The sequence below is a fragment of the Leptidea sinapis genome, chromosome 28 (assembly GCF_905404315.1).
Source record: "Leptidea sinapis chromosome 28, ilLepSina1.1, whole genome shotgun sequence".
NCBI classification, from domain to species: domain Eukaryota; kingdom Metazoa; phylum Arthropoda; class Insecta; order Lepidoptera; family Pieridae; genus Leptidea; species Leptidea sinapis.
In genome coordinates this window covers 12,131,176-12,152,361 of record NC_066292.1, presented here as the reverse complement: position 1 = coordinate 12,152,361, position 21,186 = coordinate 12,131,176, and the positions used below count along the sequence as shown (strand labels likewise).

At 36.0% G+C, this 21,186-nt stretch overlaps 1 protein-coding gene across 1 annotated transcript in view; it reads right to left on the bottom strand.

Annotated features, from left to right (window-relative positions):
• The window catches only part of LOC126973119 (uncharacterized), a 610,257-nt gene that overhangs the window by 41,426 nt on the left and 547,645 nt on the right, over nucleotides 1-21,186 (bottom strand). The gene's annotated exons all lie outside the window — the stretch shown is intronic.

Below are 21,186 nucleotides of genomic sequence, written 5' to 3'. Positions count from 1 at the left end.
AATTCGTTTCATTATTGGCACGGATAATATCGATATTTTACTTACTTGTACCACAGCAGCTCCGTTGTCTCCCGTCAATTGACATTCGGCATTTGTACGAGTCAAGCGCATTATTCTCCATGAAGATTTAGCAGTCAGGAAGCTTCATGCCAGATGGATAGATTTTAATTAGAGCAAGGCCCAAAATCCGTGTTCATTGGTGTGAAATACTTATGGGTGACGAATGTGTGATTTACTGTTATGATCCCGATACCAGAAGACCAAGGTCGAATCAAGATCTCCGAAGAAGTAGTTCTTCGGAAGGACAGGTCAAAACACCCAAAACTATACACTAAAGTCATAGACGTGCCCCGGCACAACACACCTCGCTATAAAAATAATCTTTTGCAAACTAACTCTAAATTAACATTACACAGTTCCGGTCCCTACCCAATGTCAGTTATAATTTATAATAAGTTACCAGAACACTTAAAGGCCGAAACCAATATTAATAAATTCATAAGCTCTTTGAAAAAGTTACTTTTGCAAAAATGTTACTATTCTATTAATAAATATATAGAGGAAACAAAATATTTGAATGTTTGCCTCTGTCGTTCATTGCTATGCCTTACGAGGTGCATGTGATAATTATTTAGTACTACAATTTTGTTTAGTAACTAACTATGCGACTTAATTATATATATTAAAGTATGCGACGTAACGCAATTTAATTAAATAAGTAAATAAAGGTTACGCGACAATTGTTATAGAGGATTGATACACAGTTACTGCAGAGTCTGGAGATAAACGATCTTGCAGTAGGATCCATCTACACCGTGATAGCGAGTCGTCGTATTTTGGCCGGTGTTCTTCTCGGTGGTTCCATCGAATGCAGCGATGTATTGACTCGAATGGATTCTGTTTTGAAAAGTTATAATAAAACAAATCACTTGTTAGTTTCTGTATAAGTTTTTGATTGTCTAAGTACTTTTAGTTTTCCTTTTTTATAAAACTTTTAAACTGACTTCAAAAAAGGAGGAGGTTCTCAATCCATCGGTATGTTTTTTTCTTATAAAATTAACAAATTTTTCGATACTAAGTGGGAGGCTCATAGCACAGGATACCGGCTAGATTATGGGTACCACAACGGCGCCTATTTGTGCCGTGAGACAGTGATGTGTAAGCATTACTGTATTTCGGTCTGAAGGGCGCCGTAGCTAAGCCGAAGCTTCATTATTTTGATATAAAAAATACTTCAATGTGTATCTAGTTACGTATTTACAATAATGTTGGAAATTTACTAATCCAATATTTCACAAAAAAAAAATCAGGAAATGATTATCGGTAGACTGGAGATGCAATTTAAAAATGTTTTTACATTCCCAATTATACTCTTTAGTTTATATTAAGATAGGTACTGAATACGTACATATATTAGAACAATACTTTTAATGAATGCAGATAATTATTTTAATGAATACATCAATTCGAATAATCTATTAAAGTGTCCTTTATTGTGATCGTCAAAACATGACATAGTCCAAATGATTGCGAAACTGAAGTTGCATTGGGCAGGGCACATAGTTCGACGGACAGATGGCCGTTGGAGCAGTAAAGTCCTCAAAGAGTAAAGTCCGAAGTCGTAGTGTTGGTAGGCCTCCACAAGATGGACCGACGATCTAGTCAATATCCCCGGAATACGTTGGATAAGGGCACCGCAGGACCTTTCTAAGAAATTATACCAAACCCCTAATGTTTGCCTAAATTCAATGGTGTAAATAATTATCTGATAGATGAAAGGCCTTTATATTTATATATATATATATATTTCATTAGAAAAAAAATATAGAAACTGAATGCAAAAGATTGAAAATATTAAAGTTCTTTGTTATTTTTTTTTAATTTATTTGTTGTTATTAGTTACTCCATTCTACAACATGATTGCATTTTTATTTGTAATTGAATCTCAAAATATTAGTTATTACTAGCAACACAGTTTTATTTATCAGTGCTTCGCACAGGATGCCGGCTAGATTATGGATACCACAACGGCGCCTATTTCTGCGTGAAGCAGTAATGTGTAAGCATTATTGTGTTTCGGTCTGAAGGGCGCTGTAGCTAGTGAAATTATTGGGCAAATAAGACTTAACATCTTATGTCTCAAGGTGACGAGCGCAGTTGTAGTACCATTCAGAATTTTTGGGTTTGTTCAAGAATCCTGAGCGGCACCGCATTGTAATGGGCAGGGCATATCAATTACCATCAGCTTTACATCCTGCTCGTCTAGTCCCTTATTTTCATAAAAAAAAAATACACGCCAGGTTCTTGAACCAGTTGAGAGTGTAACCACAAACGGTGTAAGTCTAGAACAAATTTTGATTTACTTAGCCCAACTTTTTTGGACCAAATTCAAGAAAATATTTCGGATAAATATTGCTTTGAAATCTTGGCGATTGAATTTTCAGATGGGATTTAATTTTTTGAAGTGCATCACTTTGAATGAATCATTAATAGTTTTAAGTATACAATATTCATTTAAGTCTTCTATCTTAATCTAATATATTATATTATTCTTATTTCTAGAGTAATATTATTTTATAGGTTAACTCTAACGAATTGTAAAATGTACCTAAAACTTTTGATAGAAGTCTTTATTTTGTGACTAAATCGCATCTTATTTGAAGGAAATAAAGTGACTTCGTTGATAAATTAAAACAATATAATCGTACACACTTACTCAAGCAATATGTACGACTTAGGAAACGATAATATTTCTGGAATTTACAATTCCAATATTGAACATTATATACGTCAGATGGTTATAAAAATTCAAAGTTACTCGGTCAAAGTACAGCAAAATATTTATTTCGATATTATTCAAAACTATTCAATCGGTGTATAGAACGAGCAAGATGAATGCTACGATTAAGAGGGGTAATGCTACAAGCTAGCTACAAGACTGATTGGTAGTGTTGTGACGCTGTTGCGACAATATTATGTAAATGCGGGTATTTGCAATTCTTGTAGCAAAGTTCGACGAAGGCACTTTGATACTTTAAAACAATTTACTCAAGTTATGGTTATTCAAGTTTGAGCTGAGAGCGTGTGCTTTTAAAACTTAATAGGTATTATGTTTTACGGATTATCATGATTATAATTGTAGTTAAGTAGTAGAAAAATGAGTGTATGTGAAGCATTGGTGGTGCAAAAAGTTGAACCATTTGGTTGCGCGGAATATATGTATTTATATTATATATATTTATTTCTTATTATCCTACTCCTCTTTCAGTATCCTCTTTACCGCTTCTATATTCCATTTCCTAATGGCAGCGTACAAGGCCACAGAGATGGCGCTAGTGGTTCGCAAAAGCCTTCAAATCCGCTAATTACGCGAAGTGAATCGAAGGACGATCATTATTGCTTTCGAAGTGCCGCTGAGTGACACCGCTGCGCCGCCGCACGCATTATATTGAGATTCGCGCAATCACCGCACTAACTTTATAAATTAATTAAATACCTGTGTATGTGTCAAGTTTTAGTCATAGCGTTTCCTACTTGAAGATCAGCTGGAGACAGAACGAGCTCATCAAACAAGGTAGGTACGTTGCCTTCCTTCCGCCATATTACAATATAATCCTAATTTAAGTATATAGTTATTTCCTACCTCCTTAATTTGAACCAGCGCATACAGTCCACTAAATTCCGCAACACCATTTTTTTTCTGGTCCTGAATCGACCCGGATCGTTACTTTATTAAATACTTAAATTCTCAAATGTAATAGGTTAATATATTGTTCGCGAGTGATCGGTATTTTAACCTACATAGTTGTTGAAACCCGCTATAATCGAATACTTAATTCGCTTCTCGTTTCGTAGGAATATAATCCGCTTTAATACAATAGGTATTTAATTCGCTTCTCGCTTAGTAAATATTTAACCCGCTTAATGTAAAAAGTATTAATTAAGACATCGTTTTCGTCTTAATATAACCGCATTGTCGAAGTAGGTATAAAGTCTCGCCACACGCTGTGAAATACCTACCTACACTCCGCTTCAACAAATAATTCTTTAATATTAAGTTTAAATCATAGCTAAGACACCTGTAGGTTGGCCTGTAGGTAATTATATTGTCGTAATGTTCTTATCGCTAAGCAATCTACGATTGTTGAATGCATGACCAGTCTAGTACTGACCCGTAGCTTCGTATAGATATGCGACGTCGATAGATCATCTGTAAGTGGTCATTCGTTCTGACTTATACTGTAGGTACTTAGTTAACATTGAATATTAGTTAACGAGTTATGATAGATTGCTCATCCTTTATTGATTGATTTATAGTGTTTACTAAATTGTATTAAACTTTAATATTATTTAGTTTGTTCACTTACGCATTTGTATACATATATATACTTACAAATTTAAAATGGCTAGTGAAAATAAATTGTTGCTTTTACACGCTAAGAAGAATGTAATGTTTTCTCGAGTTCAACAATTAGCAGAGAGGGCTAAGGATTTATCAGCACAATCCGCGAAAGAATGTTTTTTAGCTGATATTGAAACCGTAGATCGTTTGCGATTGGATTTCGAGAACATTTTAGATGAAATTAATTTATTGGAAATGACTATAAACCCCAAGTACACAATTAACATACAACCATTGTGTGCTTTCGAAGATTTGTATAGTCGTGTCAAGCATACCGCGAGAATTATTTCATCGGAAATGCAAGACTTGTCGACAGTGTGTCGCGATCGCCCAAAATTACCGCCTATTCAGTTGTGTCAGTTTAATGGTGATGTTAAAAATTGGCCACTATTTTACTCTGCTTTCAAAAACACTGTCCATGATAACCGCACTCTCACTGACTCCGAGAAATTACATTACTTGTTAGGTAGATTAGATTCAAAAGTACTATCGGTGTTTGCTGGTGTGTCAGCCACTGCCGAGAATTATGGCATTATTCTACAAACTTTAATAGACAAATACGAAGACAAGCGTTCGCTCGCTTCCGCTTATTTAGATCAAATATTCGCATTTAAACCTTTAACTTCTGTTAGTATTACAGGTCTTGAACAATTTCTTGATAAGTTCGCTACTTCTGTTTCGGCGTTAAATAACTTGAAGTTCAATCAACTCGCTGATTTTATATTTTTGTATACCGCATTGAAGAGACTCGATCCGGAGACCGCCCGCGCTTTCGAGGTACAACATCGTGGATCTGAAATTCCATCGTTTGAAAGCTTAGTTTCGTTTGTTCGCGATCACGCTAAAATATTGCAGCGCACTTCAAACAGTGATTCATTAATTAAGAATCGCTCGCGTAGCGATGCGACTGTAAAACAAAATAAGACTACTCACACATATGTCAATACTAGTGATTCCTCATCGCGCGCTTGTTCACTGTGTAAGTCGTACCATGAACAATTGTACAAATGTACTAAGTTTCAAGAGATGAACCCCACGGAGCGATTTAAATTCGTAAAATTAAATTCTTTGTGTATAAACTGCTTGAGTTCACGTCACCTCGCTTTGAAATGTAACTCTGGATCGCTCTGTCGCAAGTGTCAAGGAAGACACCACACGCTGTTGCATTTCGAAACTAATCGTTATGTAGCTCCCGCGAAAGTCAGCCACACAGCGTCATCGTCATCAAACTTAGGCGTCGACCAATCGAACACACAACGCTCCAACGCTAAAGATGTGACATTGTGCACTTTTTTGAATAGTGTTCATTCCGCTCCGCGTACTCATAGTACAGTATTATTAGCTACCGCACGCGTCGTTGTATTTGACTCTCATGGCAGGGAACATAGTGCTCGCGCTTTACTCGATAGTGCTTCACAAAGCAATTTTATTAGTCGCAGTTTGTGTCAACGATTGGGTTTGAAACCAAACCAGAAGCCCAGGTGTTCCGTAGTCAAGGGAATTGGAGGTCTTACTAAATCGATAGACAGTTCAGTCATGATAAAATTCTTTTCCAGGTTCAATCTAGGTGTATGCTTCGATATGAACTCATTCGTAGTAGATAAGGTAACTGAACGCTTACCTACCGTGTCGGTTAATAATTTAGCCTTAATTAATTTTAATAATTTACCTCTGGCTGACGATAGTTACTCTATTCCAGGAGACATTGATTTGCTAGTTGGAGCTTCAGTCTTTCCTCACCTTCTTTTGTCCCACAAGGTTCCAGGTCAGCCTGATTCCCCTTCACCCGTCGCTCTAGAAACAGTTCTAGGTTATGTCATCGTCGGTTCTGCCCCTGCTTGTATTGATAATTGCTTGTCAGTATCGAATTGTTGCTCAGAAGATCCGCTTGATGCTGCCGTGCGGAAATTTTGGCAGATAGAAGAGATAGATGCTCCGCATCCAATGTGCCCAGATGACGCGGCATGTGAAGAAATTTATAGTAAAACTACTACCCGCCAGGCAGACGGTCGTTACGAAGTCGCACTACCATTCAAAGGAGATGTTTTGTCATTAGGGGATTCACTGCAAAAGGCAACAACGCGCTTCTATTGCTTAGAACGTAAAATGTTATCTTCGCCTAAGCTCAAGGAAGCTTACGATAGTGTCATACTCGAGTATTTAGAAAAGGGGTATATTTCGCCAGTACTTCCAGATACGGACGCAACACAGAGCTTACGGTCGTATACCATTTCGCATCATGGAGTTATAAGAGAGGACAAGGTTACGTCAAGGTTACGCGTTGTCTTAGACGCTAGTGCTAAAACTACTACACAAGTATCTCTCAATGATATTTTATACAGTGGTCAGAATCTTCAAGGAAACATATTTAATATTATGGTCAATTTCCGCCTATACCGCATCGCTTTTTCCGCTGACATACGTCAAATGTTCCTTTGTATTGGGATTCGGCCATGTGATCGCAGATTTCAACGTATTTTATATCGCTTTTCCCCGCAAGAACCTTTGAAGACATATGAATTCAACCGCGTTTGCTTCGGATTAACGTCTAGTCCATTCCACGCACTTCGTACTGTTAAGCAGCTACTTTCGGACGAAGGTGCGTCTTTCCCGCGAGCAAAGGAGACTGTCGATACAGGTTTATATACAGATGACTTTGTGTATAGTGTCGATAGTGATGAAGAAGCTATTAGTACCGCAGCCGAAGTAATTGCTCTTTTTAAGGCAGGCCAGTTTGATCTCGTAAAATGGACATGCAACTCACAAAGGGTTTTAGACTCCATTCCGCCGTCTCATCGTCTCTCTTCAGTTAAGGAGTTCGATGATTCTGAACCACATAAAGTACTAGGCTTATGTTGGTCTCCCGCTACAGACTGCTTTGGTCTTAAAATTAGTACACCCGCAGAGTCTTGTACAAAGCGCACTATTTTGTCTTGTGTTGCTAGAATATGGGACGTTATGGGTTTCGTAGCTCCTGTAGTCCTATACGCAAAACTTCTCATTAAACAACTTTGGTTATGTGAATGTGATTGGGATGACATACCACCTGAACATATTCTCCAACAGTGGTATCGTTTCAAAGAGGAACTTCCTTTACTTAGCAAAATAAAGATTCCACGGCATGTAGGCATCTTTGCTGGTGACATTATAAACATAGTGGGATTTGCAGATGCAAGTGAAAAGGCCTATGGTGGCGTAGTTTACTTCCACGTTAGAGATAGTGTCGGTCTGCGTGAGAATGAATTTCATTTGATAATTGCTAAATCGAAAGTTTCGCCTCGTAAAGTCATATCACTCGCACGTTTAGAGCTTTGTGCAATCCTTGTATTAAGTAACTTGATTACCAAGGTAATGGAAGCTTGCAATAATCGCATAAATATTCATAGAATTTTCGCATTTTCGGACTCAACGGTTGCCTTGTGTTGGGTGCATTCTTCGCCCCATCGTTGGGATACCTTCGTGGCTAATCGTGTAACTAAAATACAAAATGACCTTCCCGTGAATACATTTTATCATGTATCAGGTATTGATAATCCCGCTGATTGCTTATCTAGAGGGCTCACCCCCGCACAAATAATCGATCATCCGCTTTGGTTCTGTGGTCCCGAATGGGTTAAATTGAATCCAGATCATTGGCCAGTTATCGCTTTTAACCCATCGACAGTGTCGCATCCACCTGAAGAAAGGAATCATGTTCATGTCACCGCTGAATTTATGGAAGAAAACTTGATCGTGTCGCTTGCAGATCGCTTTTCATCTTGGTCAAAGCTTCTACGCTGTGTAGTTTTTATATGTCGTTTTGCAAAGTTATTACCGCTTCGTGAAGCTATCGTTGCGTCAGATTTAAATTACGCTGAAAATTTAATATGGCGTCAAGTTCAACGCGCTCACTTCCCTAACGAAATAGCTAACTTACAGAAAGGAAAATGTTGTAGTCCGGCGTTTCAACGCCTCAAACCATTTACACAGGATAAACTCATTAGAGTCGGAGGTCGTTTAAGGAATTCTGATCTAAGTTTTGACAATAAGCACCCTATCATACTTCCGCGAAAGGGTCACATTGTAAACCTTTTAGTTGACTACAATCATAAGTTGAACTGCCACGCGGGCCCGGATCTTTTGATGTCTATACTACGCCAAAGATATTGGATTCTATCCGCTCGTAATTTGATTCGTAGTCGGGTGCACAAATGTTTACCCTGCTTTCGACTCAATGCTAAGCCGAGTTTTCCAGAAATGGCAGATCACCGCTCTTGTCGAGTTACGCCAGCTGTTAAGCCTTTTGTACATACGGGAACGGATTACGCAGGCCCTTTTAAGGTGACTATGTCACGCGGTCGTGGAATTCGTCCAACCAAGGCATACGTGTGCCTTTTCGTATGCTTAACCACTCGCGCAGTGCACATCGAATGTGCTACTGATTTAAGCACCGCCAGTTTTCTCGCGGCTTTTAAACGATTTTTATCACGCCGTGGTTTTGTTTCGCGTCTTTATTCTGATAATGGAGGAAACTACGTGTGTGCTAAACGTGTTCTTTCAGAATTACACGACTTTTTAATGTCAAAACATTTCAAGACTGAATTTGGTCATGTTTTAGCTGAGCATCGCATCCACTGGTCATTAAATGTCCCAACTGCCGGTCACTTTGGTGGTAACTGGGAAACCAATATTAAGAGCCTAAAAACTCACTTATATCGCGTAGTAGGCGACCAAATTTTAACGTTAGAAGAGTTTAGCACTGTACTTACCCAAATCGAGGCAGTAATGAACTCTAGGCCTTTGTGTCGCACGCTATCTAATGATCCTTCAGAACCGCTCGCGTTAACACCGGCGCACTTTTTAACGCTTACGCCTCTAAATTACCTACCGGCTAGAGAAATAGAGGAAGGGCCGTTACATTTGCTTTCGAGACAAGATTTAATTGATAAGCTTGTTCAGTCTTTCTGGAAGCGATGGAAATCTGACTACTTACATACCCTTCAAATGCGAAGCAAATGGAACAAGCCAACCAACCCTATCGAGGTAGGTGATGTCGTAATTATAAAGGTTGATAACGCACCGCCGCTTCACTGGCCATTAGGGCTAGTCGAGGAAGTATTTCCTGGATCAAACAATGTTACTCGAATTGTTCGCGTGCGCACTGCTATAGGTTCATATTTGCGTCCTGTAGTACGTCTTTGTCCTCTACCTAAATAATTTTGTTACTTTCGCTTAGTTTAGGATTAGGTTAAGATTTCGATTACTTTTGTTCGCATAATAGTTTTTGAAGGCAAGGCTTCAAGCCCGGGGGGAATGGTTGCGCGGAATATATGTATTTATATTATATATATTTATTTCTTATTATCCTACTCCTCTTTCAGTATCCTCTTTACCGCTTCTATATTCCATTTCCTAATGGCAGCGTACAAGGCCACAGAGATGGCGCTAGTGGTTCGCAAAAGCCTTCAAATCCGCTAATTACGCGAAGTGAATCGAAGGACGATCATTATTGCTTTCGAAGTGCCGCTGAGTGACACCGCTGCGCCGCCGCACGCATTATATTGAGATTCGCGCAATCACCGCACTAACTTTATAAATTAATTAAATACCTGTGTATGTGTCAAGTTTTAGTCATAGCGTTTCCTACTTGAAGATCAGCTGGAGACAGAACGAGCTCATCAAACAAGGTAGGTACGTTGCCTTCCTTCCGCCATATTACAATATAATCCTAATTTAAGTATATAGTTATTTCCTACCTCCTTAATTTGAACCAGCGCATACAGTCCACTAAATTCCGCAACACCACCATTAACTCTCACCACGGCACAACTGTTTTTTTTAACGGAAGAGGAGGACAAACATGTGGTTCGATCCTCGCCTGCCACATACCAATGTATTTTCTGATTTCGAATGTCGTTAAATAAAACATAGCATTACCCATGAAGCCTAGAAGAAATCAGGTAACATAGGAGTACACAAATCGAGAACCTAAGTACTCCTTTTTTGAAGACGGTTGGTGTTCTTTTGTAATTATACATAGCAATACAAGCAATGTATACATAGATAACTGTAGTCCACCAACTCTTTAAACAACCACAGATAATAAATAGATCCAGCTTAACGAACTACACTGAATTGCAGGATTATTGAATTGATTCGCCACGGCCTGAAATGTTTCCTTTATTGTGCAAAGTGATCGCTTATAAAGCCTTTCTGGATTTACCTCTACTTGAACTTTATTTTATTGAATCCATTTCGGATAAGCCTTGTTGCTATTGAGCCATTCAATTTCTACTTTTAACAGACCTCGGAGTTTAATGTAAACCTGTATCGCCTTTATTAAGTGAAAAGTACATGGATTTATTTCTTCAGATTACCATCTCTGTTATTCAGCTTGTCCGTAGATTATTTCCAGAAATTGTATTGTAATAGCTAGAGTACAATCTAACTTAAATATTTTTATCAGTTTTAGCTATATAAAGTAATCTTGGAGATATCATATTATCCTAACTAAAATCAGCATCTTTTATAAAGTATCAAGATGGCAATTACACTAAACAACTATGTATCTTTTGATTGATAAAAATTATTCGAAATCATCATCAAAAAGAACGTCCCCGACATATAAATTTGTTCTTTTTTTTAACCAAAAAGGTTTGTACACTTTTACAGGATAAATTTACTATTTAAGTAAATAATAATATTTATAGTTTTGCAGTAAATAATAATAAAATTGAGTCTTATAGTTTATTATATTGGTGATTTTGATTGGACATCCGATGGAAAGAGTAATTGTGGATATTTGATCACCATCACCTATTATCGCCAATCAAGTAAAATTTTCTTTTATAAATAGGTAGATTAGTACAATGAGGTAAAATCCACAGATAATTCCTTAAACTACTTGAATAATATTAAAGAACAAATGAATATAATTGAAATATTCCCAGCTGGAATAGAACCAGTAACCCGTTGCCTCACAAGTAAAGACCTACAACCTACCACCAAAGAGGTTGTTATAATTTTGATAAATCTGAACAAGATTCTAATTGATAATTTAAGCCCTTTGTTATTGTAATGTATAATGTAGTTATTTTAATTCAAAACAATTACAAAAGCAGTTGTAACAGAAGCTACCACAGATTCTACAGAAATAATAGTAGATGCAGTCGCAACAGAGACAGAAATGTTACGGAACGATTGAAAGAGCAGACTGCACCTCTAGAACTGTATTTTTTTGTTACTTTGACAATATTTCATCCCATTCTGGTACAGCGAGGACTACAATATTGGAATTGTCAAGTACATCTATTACGCTTTTAAAGTATATATAATCTATAACAATATGAAATCTGTATATAATTTTGCCTCTGTGGGGATCTATAGATCAAGCTTACACGTAAGCTTGATCTAAGGCACATTCTAAAGGCATAAAAGGCATCTATTTTCTCAAAATTGATTTCTTTAATTAGTTTGATGTTATTTCTAATATATTAGATACTACTACCGCTTTAGAAACAAATGGGGCTCTGGGAGTGAAGATGCGGCACAAGAAACTTTCTCAGCATTTTTTTGCGCTCTTTTTAATAAAATATGCAATATTGTACTGTCATTGCTATTGGTTTAAAATGATCATAATCAGTAGCAGTGCAGCAGAGAAGTAGGTATTACGACTTTTTAAGCACATGACATTCGGGTTTTTTTCCTTATATTCCTTAAAATTTACATATCTGATTTCATAGTAATAAAGTTATTTTTAACAGTGCGAGAATGCCTAGTTCTCAAACATTAATTAATAAATAATGTTTTTTATGATATTTTGTATATTTGTGTAGATAAGTACGTCCCTTTACGTAAATCAAAACCGAGTAGATCGTACCCTAAGTGGTACAGTTCTTCTCTTATAAAAATTGTCAGGGATAAGTACAAAGCTCACCAAAGATGGAAGAAATACGGTAACCCAACAGACTATGACGAATTCACATTGCTTCGCTGTAGGGAGCGACGTGTACAAAAACAATGTTTCAATAACTTTACTTCAAACTGCCAGGTCAATATCAAATCGAATCCTAAATTATTTTGGACTTTTGCTAAAGCTCTTCGAGGGGGTTCCAGTTACCCTAAGTCTTTAAGTATAGGCAACGACAAATTTGTGGATAGGAAAGAGATTTGCGATGGTTTTAACTCATTTTTTAAAAACGCTTTCGTTAATCACCATAAGACGGATCAGTTTCCAGAAAACGTCTCTCATGGGCTAGACGCATACTCATGTGTACGAACAAATCCCACCATTATTCTTAAGATGCTCCAAAACCTTAACACTAGGAAAGGCGTTGGTTGCGACGGTATTCCTTCCACATTCTGGCACTTGTGTGCAAAAAGTCTTGCCCTGCCCTTATCAATCATATTCAATCGCTCTCTAAGTGAAGGTATCTTTCCACACAGATGGAAAACAGCATACATAGTGCCTGTTCACAAAAAAGGTAGCAGGACAATGATTGAGAACTATAGGGGTATCTCAATGCTATGCTCTGTAGCTAAGTTACTCGAACTTATCGTATACAATTCAATTTATCATATAATTGCTAAATCCATTCCTCATGAACAGCACGGTTTTCTCAGGAGGCGATCGACTTCCACGAACCTGGCGTGCTTCACCGATTATGTACTTTCTAACATGCAACGTGGTGGTCAGGTTGACGTGATCTACACTGATTTTGAAAAAGCTTTCGATCGTGTGGACCATGTCATCCTTCTCCACAAACTGCAGCTCCTTGGAATTCATGGAGATTTACTTCGTTGGGTACAGTCGTATCTTTCAAATAGATCTCAAGCGGTTGTAATTGGTGGTTACAGGTCTGATCTCGTTGATATTCCCTGCGGTGTACCACAGGGTTCGCATTTAGGGCCATTGTTTTATAATGCATATCTCTATGATATCGGTTCCTGCTTAGCTAACTCTGAATATCTTATGTATGCTGACGATAAGAAGATATATCGTAGTATAAAATCTATAAATGATTGTCAATTGATGCAAAAGGATCTCGACTGTCTTTTTGAATATTATAAAAGAAACAACATTACAGTCAACATACTCAAATGCGTGCAAATCAGTTATACGCGTAAATCAAAGCCCTTTGTCTATAACTACACCTTAAATGGCACACTTTTACAGAAATCCAAACTTATTCGCGACCTCGGAGTATATTTTGATCACAAAATGTTACTCTGCGACCACATTAACAACATAGCAAAAAAAAGCATAAGAAATCTGGGATTTGTCTTGCGCACGTGCAAACCATTTTCTGATATAGAACCTATTAAAGTTATCTACTATGCATATGTCAGGAGTATTCTGGAATATGCTTGTCCAATATGGTCTCCACAATATATAATTTACAATGAACGCTTGGAACGTATACAGAAAAAATTCTTAAACCACCTAAACTACCGTAAAAAATTACACACCGGCTCTTATTATGACAGTTGTAAGGCGCACAAACTATTAACGTTGGAGCAGAGACGCATTTTACTTGATATGAGCCTACTATTTGATATTGTGAACAGCTTTGTTGACTGTGATAAATTGACCTCTAAAATATCATACTGTACACCGTCAACCCGCACGAGGCACACGAATCTACTATATGAACCACTACACTATACAAACTATTCCAAAAACACTTTCATATCACGGGCAATACATACTTACAACACAACCTTCAGTCACGTAGATCTTTTCAGCATAAATAAATCTAAATTCAAATCAGAACTCATAGCTACTTTCAATGATACATCTAAGTAACTGATGCACTAACATAATATATTAATATGTTTATTTATTTTACCACATATAGTATACATATTTATGTATTACCTTTTATGTATATATTTAGTAACAGTTTTTTTTTTATGTAATGAAACGACCTATATAATCTCAAGATAAATCTCATTTTTGTTTAGTAGGTATCGCACCATGTTGAAATTTTTCGGAAACCGTAATTTAATATAATATAATATAAGGGAAACCTGTTATTGGCATTATTATTGTAAAATATTATTAGTTATTTATCTAATCTGTAATATGCTGTTGGTTTTCTTAATAAAATAAAACAAAAACATTAAGAATGTAATTTTTTGTTTAATCTGTAGACTTTGGCATCACAGTTTCTCATATCCGTTTAGTAATGACATTCTTGAGTGTTGACGTTAATAACTTTTTGTTATAATTAAGTTCTTTTTATCTAACAAACCACACAATTTAATGATTAATCATTAATTCGTCATACTGTTCGTAGTAATGTGCCGGAATAAAATTTATTGGGTGTTTCTTATTATATTTTTTAAGTGGGGCCATTATATCAATGCTAAAGATTCGTGCTGAGCCCTGTGTTGATATTATGAAATAATTTTATATTCGTACGACGATAAAACTGTAATCCGTAACAGATAATACTGCCATCCGTGCAAACATTATAATAAAAAACTAACCGCTCTCAGAAGTAAGTAAGTATGACTTGAAAATGAGAGAAGTCGGTTTAAAAGTCCTAATTACAGTGAACACATATAAAATATGCGTTCACTGCTTATTTGTCTGAAGTTAATGTGACGTTTCCAACAAAGCCTGATTCGGCAACCGAGTATTCTTTTTTTGGAAGTTCACTGTTCACAGAGAATCAGCAGTGGCTCCTTTGCACAGGATGCCGGCTAGGTTATGGGTACCACAACAGCATCTATTTCTGCCGTGAAGCAGTAAGGTATAAGCATTAGGTAGGTACTGTATTTCGGTCTTTAGGGCGCCGCAGCAAGTGAACTTACTAGGCAAATCTGTCGCTCAGAATTTTCGGGTGTTTCAAGAATCTTGAGCAGCACTGCATTGCAATGGGCGGGACGAATCAAGTACCATCAGCTCAATCAAGTGCCGATTTTGAACATGGGCATATACTTGAACAGAATATAATCTAAACTCAAACATTTTGTGTTTTCCAAAAAATTCCTCTGTTTCTGTAAAAAAACACAACAATCTGAAGTTTAAACGAAATATAACGTTGAGTAAAATCGTTATATTATAAGCAGCTTATAGTTGTTATTATGACATGTGGAAAAAATAAAATACAAGCGTATTTTTATTTTATCTAAATCACATCCTAAAAAAAACAAAATTGTATTTTATTCAGGGATACGTTTCTGAATGAACAAATGGGTGGTGTACGTCCCGCTTAATACATCTTAGGCCTGTATTCCAGGAGCCGTCTCAATATATAATCAGTAATGAAGATGGTGACAGAAGCTAAATCAGGGATTACATATTAAGACAACCGTAGCTTACAAACGTAATATCAGTTATTTCTTTATTTTAAATTATCTTCAACGCATGTTAAGCATTTACGAGCAAAGTTAGTTAACGACTGCTATTATTGGTAACACGGTTAAATAAGATATCATTTCGTTAAAAACATATTAGGAACTATTGCTACACGATTTAGTAAGAATTAAGTTTGCGCAATCAATATAAAAATGAAGCTCAAATGAAGAAAGAAATTAAGCTCACGATCGCAACGAGTTGGAATTTATAAATATACTAGCTGACCCGACAGACGTTGTTCTGTTCATAATAAAAAAAAAACTCTTGCGGATGGAATTTTGGAAAATCCGTTCTTAGCTGACCTCTACTCGGTGAAAAGAATATTCCTACCAAAATTCAAGTCTTTAGTTCTAGTGGTTCCAGAGATATCGTGATGAGTGACTATATACGTGGAAATCTCTTATATATATATATATATATAGATTGAACTTCGGAAATGGATTGTCTAGATTCATACCACAAACTTTCAAGGATTGGCCTTAAGATTTGAATGGTCAGGGCGAATGCGAGACGGATCGGAAATTAAAGATTTGCGGGCTAACTCGTCATGCAAAATGTTTATTAAGTAGTTGCTGCAGATCTGAAGAATTGCTATTATCATTGCTGCATTGATCTCTTGACCTTGATCAAGTTATTTGTCCATGTTGCCCATGAAGTATAATTGTAAAAATTTAAGCTGTGCATCTTCGAGAGGTTGCAGTGATCCAATACGATGGTGAATCTGTCCTTATATCTACAATATCAAAAGCAAAACCAGTATTACTGATTTATAAACACTTTTTTTAGAATTAGCATACACAATACATAGGAATAAGTATAGTACGTATGTTATTATTTTACTGTATTGTGTGTAAGTATGTTAATAACTAAAAACCGTGAATGTCGGATTAAATCCTCGTTCTTAGATGTCTGCCCCAAATGAGGTCATTTGGAAACAAATATTGTATTTTTTAGTGTTTTCTAGAACATGGCAGCACAATTCTTGCGTTTCTCCGCAAAACACTCGCAAGCAACGTCCATTGGCCCAATGCGAAAGCTAGTATGCAAGCAGTACTACAGTACAGTATGAGTACTGCAATCGTATCAACGCTGCTCGATTCAAATCAGTACTTCATAAACTTCTTCTTGTGCGTCGAAAATTATCTATAAGTTGTTGATCTTTGAGGTTTTACTGGATGATTTCGTATTGCCAGCCGATCCGTTTTACGCGCTGCTACCCTTTGCTCTTGTGATTCATAGCACGAAGACGATCCATACTAACGCGGTTCTTTTCACCTGAAATTTCTTGTTCTTCTTCAGTCCTTTCATTCGCAATATTTTGAATCCTAGTTACATTACGTCTTTGTCGGGAATAATTTGATGGAAGACCATCAAGACCAAGAGGTCGTGACATTGTTAATGATAATATCGCCACAATAAGCAAATAGAAACTCGAAACAAACACACAACCGGTCAACTTGAATAACATGACGTGCACTGTCAGTTGTATTTTATAACTCATGTAGCGTGAAACTAACAAAAAACTTTATTGAATTGTTTCTATTCTCGAGATGTCATCAAAATGTCAATCCATACAAAATGTATCAGAAAATATTTTTTTTTATAATAATATTTTTTCGTATTTTTTTTGATATTTTATGACTTATTATATCCTATGTCCGTCTCCTGTTTAATTTTCAGCCATATCGGTAAAGCCGTTCTTGAGTTATAAATAGTGTAACTAACACGACTTTCTTTTATATATATAGATTGTAAAGAAATTTTATAATAAAAAAGAAGAACCCCACTGATATTTTCCGCCCGTTCATCTCAGGTCTAAGCTATAGATTTTCTAATGGGTGGTAGTTATATATGGTTTAAGAATCTTTATTTCTCAAAAGAATTAACAATTCACTTACTGAGAAAACTTAAATTATCTTAAAAGTAAAAAGTAAGTAATTTACGTACAAAGCAAACGAGTATGAAAAGTAACAAAAGAAAGATTTACTAATATCTAATAGTACAACAAAATATAAAAACACACTAATAATATGAGAATCGGTGAGTAGTCACAATTACAATTAGTCACAAACCACTAGAACAATAAATGAAATATGGCAGCACGAACAAAGTGAACAGAACCGGATCGCGCGTCACAGAATAAGATAACTGAATATGGCTTGACATTAGGAAGGACAAGTTTGGAAAAATTTTAACTTTAAGTATTGTGTAGTATATTGAAGTACTTACTATGGATATTTTATGTTTTTAATTATTTATAATATTATCTGTTTCAATGATTAAAAGTACTTACCCAAAGATATTAATTTTATGTTTTTAATTTGTGCTTAATTAATTCCTTTAACTTAAGAATGACATAAGTGATTTTCTTATTATTTATTTGTATCTACTTAATCTAATTTAGATGACCGAAATATTTTTAGTTATATATGATTTTAATAGCCTTTTGAAACGCAAACTATTGACGGTATCTTTTATGTCATTTGGAATATTATTATAGAGATGAGCACCTTCATACATTAAGCTATTTTTACCATAATTCGTTCTTGGTGCTCTAAGAACCAGGTTATTAGCACTCCTGAGCCATCTCTTTTGGATTTGTATCTTCTTGGTGAAAGATATTTGAGTGCGTATGTCTTTATTGAGTATTTTTCTTATAAGTAAGCAAGTCTGGAATATAAATATTTGTTTTACGCTTAATATTTTTGTATTTTTATATATTTTGTCAGTCGCCGTTGAGAAGTCTAAGCCAAATAATGTTTTTAAGAGCTTGTTTTGCCTTATTTGCAAGGTTTTTAAATTTGTTTTTGCGGCTGACCCCCAGATCTCAACCAGATACTCTAGATGTGGTTTGACTAGAGAATTGTAAATTATGTATCTTATGTTTGTTGGAAGACATTTAACACAGCCATTTAACGCACCTGTTAGAGATCGTATCGTAGAACAGACCTTCTCAATATGTGGCTTCCAGTTTAGTTGATTATCTAATATGAGACCGAGATATTTTTTACTTGATTTCTTGCATATCACTTGATTATTTATGCATAATGGTTCATAATCCGGTACCTTTTTATTTTTGGCCGCAAAGATAACGTAATTTGTCTTATCAACATTAATTGTCAGAAGGTTACTTTGAAACCACATGTTAAGACGGTCGAGATCTGTTTGTGCTTTTTGGATAACTTCCTGTATAGAATTACCAAAGTAGAATAAACATGTGTCGTCGGCATAGAGACTTAGATCTCCTTTTAGACCTAAAGCACTAACGCTATTTATGTAAACTAGAAAGAAAAGAGGTCCTAATATCGAACCCTGAGGGACTCCATACGTAATAGGTTGAGGTTTGCTTTCATTCTGGCCTATTCTAACTACTTGGTACCTGGTAGTTATATGCGTTCAATAAGTGATTTAAAATCGTATTTAAAAAAAATATCTATTAGTTTAATACAGGATTTTTTCAAAGAAAACTCCAAATTTAAAGTGTAATATCAATTTCTTTGGTTGAATAATGTTTCTAAGACTTTTTTAAAGTTTATTAAATAAAATTCTTTAAACAAATATATTTCATATGCATAACTAATTTTTTTAAAGTGATAACGCTCACTTCTGGGATTAATTAACACACAAATTATGAACGATGCGGGACTCAAACCCGCTACCGCTCGCGTTCCGTGATAAATTTTGTCTTGAAATTTAATTTGTCTAAATTTTATAGATGCAAAGTATAGTTTCAATTTTTTTTTCTAAGAGAAAAAATAAAAATGTAAGTAAAAACTTTAGAGAATCTATAGAGAGAAACTTTAGAGATATCGAGTATAGTGGATGCAAAAATTTATACATCCTGTATTCATATAAAGGTATTATGCGAACATTTTAGAAAATAACTATTTTAAAACAACATTATACAGAGTTCTCGATAACAGGATTATCCTGACACGATAACTAGCCCGCATACGTCGTTTGAATAATGTTATATTGATACAAAATATACCAATTGCTTACTATTTATTAAACATCCTTCAAAATAACTTCTGATGAAAAAAAAACACAAACTGCTTCCTACCGATTTCATTATAAAACAATTAATGAGATTTCAAAACAAATAAGATCTATTTTAGAGTGTATTACTTTCATCCGTCTGTTTTAATATCGCTCTTATTCCCAGGGCAACAGGTATCGGTTTCGTGTGATTAACACCGAGTTCCTCAACTGTCCTATAGAAATGTCCGTGGACGGTCATAACATCACTGTCATTGCTTCTGACGGATATGATCTTGAACCAATTACAGGTAAGACGCTACTAAGATTATTTATTTACCGTATTAAGCTTCGTGTTAGATTTGTATACGAATTAGGCTAGTATTGTACTGCAAATAAAAGAGTTATTGAGGGTGTAGAGAGTTATAGTGACGTGATGAATAAAAGCTGATAGTCTGCATAAATTAATATAGTGAATGTGAACAGAAATGCTGCATACCAGTTACCAGTGGGAGGCTCCTTGGCACAGGAAGCCGGCTAGATTATGGGTACCACAACGGCGTCTATTTCTGCCGTTAAGCAGTAATGTGTAAACATTACTGTATTTCGGTCTGAAGGGCGCTGTAGCTAGTAAAATTACAGGCAAATGAGACTTGACAATTTGTGTCTCAAGGTGACGAGAATAGTTGTAGCGCCGATCAGAATTTTTGGGTTTTTTAATCATCTTAAGCGGCACTACATTATAAAGGGCGTGTCAATTACCATCAGCTGAACGTCCTGCTCGTCTCGTCCCTTATTTTCATTAAATATAGATAGGGGATGTATGAAAAGAGACCAGGTAATGAGTACTAAGAAAAATATTAGTATGAAAGAGTTAATACGAGTAGAAAAACTCAGAAAAGTATGGAAAGATTGTGGGATTTTGTACTTCGGAGGTTTACGGAAGGGAACGACCCGCACCACGACATCACCACAAGCAATAACATTTAAAATTATTTCCAGCAACATCCCTCGTGACGTACGCAGGCGAGCGCTATGACTTCATTGTGGAAACAAATAATGAGATTGACAATTACAGGATCCGGTTCCGGGGACTGATGGACTGCGATGAGAGGTAATTCTATATGTGTCTGTAAAGTCTATGTAATATATATAGGGTCTTTCAATAGGGACTTCCGAACTTTTACAGTTGATAGCGGCCATCTTGTTGAAGCTACATCTGTCAAATTGGCTGTCATTTATTCAGTCTGTTTTGCCAAATCACCATGGATGGATATAGCGTTCAACAACACGTGCAAATGATAAAATTGTTTTATCAAAATGGGTGTTCTGTTCGGGCAACGTTCCGCGCGCTTCGCCCATTTTACGGGCGCCATAATCGTCCTACCGAGAGGACTATTCGCAGTGTGGTGGATAAATTTGAGTCCACAGGTTCAATAAACGATCAACCAACACCCGTACG